The sequence below is a fragment of the Saccostrea cucullata genome, unplaced genomic scaffold (assembly GCF_032062105.1).
Source record: "Saccostrea cucullata isolate Sc308-1 unplaced genomic scaffold, CSIRO_AGI_Scuc_v1 ctg1059, whole genome shotgun sequence".
NCBI lineage: Eukaryota > Metazoa > Mollusca > Bivalvia > Ostreida > Ostreidae > Saccostrea > Saccostrea cuccullata.
In genome coordinates, this window is record NW_026933409.1 from 568,721 (window position 1) to 574,720 (window position 6,000).

Below are 6,000 nucleotides of genomic sequence, written 5' to 3' on the forward strand. Positions count from 1 at the left end.
AATATAGATAAGATTTCTCAATACAATGTATCGAAGGCATATTGTATGGAGTTTCGGCATTCTGCTATAACAGACTTGGGGAAGCATGTCTTTATTTAGCCATGCGTTTAGACAGTGAAGATTAAACATATGAAGATAACGAACGGTATTCAAGATCAAACGTCCATTAAACAATACAAAAAAGGAGCAGAGCAAACAGGGACCTCCAAAACATCAGAGGTGGGATCAGGTGCCATGGAGGAGTAAGCATCTCCTGCTTACCGGTAACAACCGTTGTATGCTCCTTGTCATGATCAGGAAATAACGGAAAAATCCGTCGTCCATTCAGTGTATAAATAATGCACTAACAATTAGTATGAAAAACGTCAGTCAGCATTTGACTCAATGATAAATTGTATTTGCTGACATGGTTATTGTACCCATCATAGAATTTACGAAATGATGACTTCAAACGAGACTGCTGATGTATCTAAAAGATAATTGACAATGCGAGTTGTAGCTAAACATAGCGTTTAGCTTTGGAGATTGAAAACTATAGTTAACAACATAGGAAAAATAGTGTTTTACATTTAATTTTAATAAGCGAGACTGATGACTTAGTGCCTCTGATTATGTCATAAACTTATTTCTTTTCCTTGATAAGATAAAGAAATCATAGGCACAAAAGGAGAACTTCAAACGCACCATTTAGTTTTAACAGCAGCTGGGTCTATAGGTGTTTCTTCTGGGTTATGGATTATGCTGTATATTCTGTACAAATGGTGGGCTATGCATTTTATCTGTATTTAAAAGTATGATTGTAAAGAAATCAAAATATCACTAGTTTTATCTTATATTATGTCATCTACAATCACCTTAAAAGTTTAAATCACTCACTTTTTGAATGGGACATTTCAAAAGTGAAGTAGTCTTACGAACATTTACTTTTTGAAAAACTAATCTCAATGAACGAGTTTCTTTGTCTAAAATTAATGTTTATTTAGGCAGAGAAGAAGACACTGCACTGAAAAGAAAGATGGAAACTTAACAGGTAAGGAATTCCAATGCAGAAATTTTATTCAAATGTTTCAAGTAAGTTCTTCGAGAAGTTGTTACCTTCAAGCATGATGGGACGTAGCAACAGTAATAATTTGCTTAACAATTTTTCTTTTTATCCAAAACAATGTCTTTCTCCTGGAATGTATCTGTGATACAAGAATTTGGCTCAGATTCAAAAGCATTGGAACCGGATAGTTTGGAACAACAGCGACCATATAGTTCCGTTAAGTAAAATAGAAACAAAAGAGAAGACAAACAAGAAAATGCACTTGATTTTGCTTCGGATGAATTACAAATGGAAGTTGAAAAAAGAAGTAATGTGAAAGATATTGATGAAGTCTATGGATTCAATATGAAAAAAGTACAATGTATGAGAAGCCATGAAATTTAAAATGATAGATTCAATTTTTGTTAATGAAACTTTGTAATTGTTGACTTCAAATAACAGTTTAATACTTTTTAAAAAGAAATTGCATATACTTACTAATGCATAAAATAATATTGCTGTGATAGGATTCGGAGTAATAATTATTTACATTGACGAAATATTTCACATCGACTGAGATCTTGCGAACACGGAGAATGGCAAAGTTCTAGAAACGTGTCTCTCCTCAAAATAAAATTCTATTAACCCTATGTGCGTATTTGCAGCAGAGCTGTAAATACTGGAACTTGGATTTCCCTCACAGACTTCTCAATAAAATTTTACACAATTATAGGAAATTATCATTTTTTATACTTTTCTAAGATTTTTTAAAACCATACCACATGACTTAAAAGAAAACCGGCGTAAGACTTGCTCTAGTCTACCGATTCGACTTGTTACACTTATTCTTCTTTTTATGCCATTAAAAGTACGCCAATAGTTTGACACCTATCACGCAGTGTTTTCAGTTCTTCTTTTTATAATAAAATATCTTTATATACAACTGGCCAGCCATCCTTTAAGAAATATTGCACTCATTTCATAACTAGAACTATACCTATAACTATGCTGGGAATTTAAATAAGATGCACACATAACATTATTATAATCAATAAAATATGCTAAAAGAATCTGATTGGTTTTGTTTCTGGTCAGCAATAACCTCTGTAGAATTAGCTTTTAAAGGTTTATTATTGATCTGTAGTAATTCCGTGAATGCAACGTATTAGCAAATCAGTCATCTTTCCATGAAGGATTGTCATACGAATTAATGACCTTTTTACAATATTCTGCCAATAGTTTTGATTTGACAACTGATATGGTCTATACATGTGCATAAAACAATCTTACTAGATGGTTTTACTTTAATCCAGAGAACCTTTTTACTTAAATCTAGTGTAGGCGAGGTGCACAAAATTTAATGATAATACATTTATAAATTAAAAAAAATAGAAAAGTTTAACATTCCTATCCTATAACATGATTAATATAAAATATATATTAGACACATTGTTCAATTTCAAACGTTTTATTTTTAATCTTCACCAAAAGATCTTCCCTTCCCCAGGAAATAAAAGGAAATAACATTAATAAATGCTGGCAGCCATTTAATATTCTTTTCTGTTAAGGAATGTATTCTTCTATATTGCCAATCATGGAACCATGCCATTCATTTAAATAGATATTAAATGAAAGGCAATGATAAAGTGCCATATTTACTTGATGCACCAGATGTTAAATGTATGCATCCATATATCTACAAAACCCTATTCTAATGATAATTAAAAGTTCAGATTAATCAAGTGGAATTGAAGGCGAATTAATACAACGATAAAACTATTCACCTGCTATTGGTGTTGGGGTACAACTTCCACACATTTTTTGACAATATTGATTCATAAACTGGGATTGTCAACAGGCTGAGCTATATACGGTACAGTTGTTATAAACATCCACACAGGCCCTGAAGTGTGTACAATGTAAGGATTATACTTGTTGATATCCATGGAAAGTTGTTAAATTTAATGTTTACTCAATTATTAATAAAACGTGTTATATGTACATATATCAAAGTTGAATGCTGTTAAAATTTCATATCAGGGTTTCCTTATTCCTTAGATTTTGTTAAATATTTTTTTTCGAATATGTGGATCTGTTGGTTTCTCAACGAGCTAATGATTTTTGCTGAGAAAGTATACAGTTTTTAATAAAATTTGTTCTCAAAATAGCCTCTGTTTTTGGTCACACTGTTATGATTTTCTAATCGTGTTTCATCATATTTGTTTTAATAAAGTGCACTACAATTGAGCAATCAGAGCTACTAGATAACTGTACCTGGAGTCTTGGTTGCTGTTGTTGTTGTTGGTTCTGTCACTTTGTCTTGGTTATAATATCCTGAAATATGTGGTTCACATAATAAAATCCCTCAGACAAAAGACTTTCAACATTTTTGCATTTCAAATAATTCTTACAAAAAATGTATGGGGTTCTAATTATAATACGGTTTACTTTATTTTCTCTTTATCTTTTTATTATCATAATTATTTTTTTTCCATTTTCTCTTCAACAGCTTTAATATTACAAATTGTTTGCAAATATATATAAAAATGGTCACATTATGAAAATTTGAAGATTTCGTTTTGCTTAGAATTAAGAGATATTCTGAAGACACGGCCTTGTTACTGAAAAAAACGTATTCAAAATTTCCTCCATTAATTACTTTTCAAAAAAGATAGGTCTAGAACACACTTTAACCCACTAAAGTTATTTAATTAAGATTTTTTCATTGCAATATGAAATGAGTGGGGATAAAGAACAGTAATCAAGCTTGAAAGTTTTTTAAACAAAACAAATTTGGAGTAAAGCAAGCAAACACAGACCTCCAAAACATCGGAGGTGGGATGACGTGCCAAGGAAGAGTGAGTATCCCTTGCTTACCGGTCACAAACCTAGCCCACTAAATGGTCCCGCCTCCAATATCATTATAATGGCAAAATCCTTGTTTTGTTCTGAGAGACACGAAATAAGTGTCGGATCCAAAAATGAAATAGAACGTGCACAATTGCATTGCGTAATAAAGTATCTTTAAAGATATTATAATATTCAATGCTATAGGAGGAGTAGCGGATAATAGATTAAGAGATGGATACCCTTCAAAATTAGAGAAAGAATGGCAGTGCCCATGGGAAACTAAAATTCTATGAAAATTTCATTAAAATTAAAGTCAGTGCTATAAGAGGAGTACCGGTAGTTAAGAGATGGGTACCTCAAAACCTATTAGGCATCCCGAGCTCTATATACATGTACCCTCACTTTTCAATGCTTTGTCGGGATAATGAAATTAAACATCAGTGTTTGAAACAATAGCATGTCTTTAAAAATATGTGAAAAGTTTAATTCACTATTGTACTTTTAAAAACAGCATGTTTTGGGTCATTTGGATTAGAGTGTACCAATCTTTGTTTGGAGGGATTCTACCTTCATGGCTGTCGGAGTGCCTGTTCCTGTGGAAGTGACGAACACTGCAACAGGGTCTATGGATGCCTTCGTACGTTTTCTGTGTTTTAAGAAATAAAAAAAAATGTCTTTTTTAGAATTCTAGAAATATCAAAGAATATATTTATCGAATACATTTAAGATATTTACATTCGAATTTCTCCCAAAAGTTCCAAATATATTTTAATTAATGATTTGTTTAATCTTTCAGCATGGATACTGCTTTTGATTGAAAATCACAAGGATTTCAACTCTATATACTTTTTTTTTTTTACAGATGACACCAAATGCAGAAATAACAAAGTGTGTGGTTACCCTAAGCTATGTGTAGTTGAAACATGATTATAAATTAAAAAAAATATCTATGAATTTATTTATGCAGCAATGTAGCGTCATCACCTGCATACGGAGTATATATCTCAGTTGATTCGATACACAAGTACAAATGCTCTACGTATTAAAAATTACTAAAGACAAGTAAATTTAATTGACAAGCAAGTTGATTAAACATGAATATCAGCAGTCTCGTTTAAAACCATCATTTCGTAGTCGAAACAATGACCCTGTCAGCAAAAACAATTAATCATTTAGTCAAATGCTGACTGGTGTTTTTTTTCATATACTAATTGTTAGTCCATTATTAATTTATTTCTGAACTGACAACGGATTTTTCCGTTACTTCCCGCTCATGACAAGGAGCACACGGCGGGTGTGACCGGTAAGCAGGGGATGCTCACTCCTCCATGGCAACTGATCCCACCTCTGATGTTTCGGAGGTCCATGTTTGCTCTGCTTCTAATTTGTTTTATGGACTTTTAGATTGAATACTGTTCGTTATCTCTATATCTTTCTTTAAGTACCTCCAAAGAACTTTTGATATAACAAAGTGTAGTCAATCTAAATCAATACAGATTTAATGTAGAGTTTAAAGACCTCTAATACCGTCTGAGCTGGGATCAAGTACAATGGAGGAGTAAGCATTTCCTGTAGACCAGTCACGCCCGCCGTTATCTCTAAAGTTCTTTGACATGATCAGGCAAATGGAAAAATTTCTTGACAATTTTGTATATTAAGTTATTTCTTTAACTGTGTGTTAATTGTTCAGCTGTTGAATCAATCGAATGAAATGTGATCAGTGATCACTAAAACACTCTTATGCTTATAACAAAGGGAGAGGGGTGGACTATTTTGCTTCATTTTAAAAGAAATTTAATAAATTCGGTAACTTTACAATATATTTATGTCATTGAGAATGAAAGTCAATAAGCTAGAGAGGAAAATCATTATCTGTGTGATCACTTATAACTTTTATTCAATTTTTTTAATGGGACATAATTATAAAATTTCCAAAGACAAACTTTAAGCTTTGATTTCAATAAGTCTAAGAAAAAAGATTTTCGATACAAAATTGCATTCTTTTTAACACATAGAAAATAATTCAATTGATTTAACAAAAGATCCATTGCTTTTGTTCTTCAACATTTCTTATAGGTTGACTGGAAGGATCGAATTATGTACAAATAATACCAATAATGAGATAA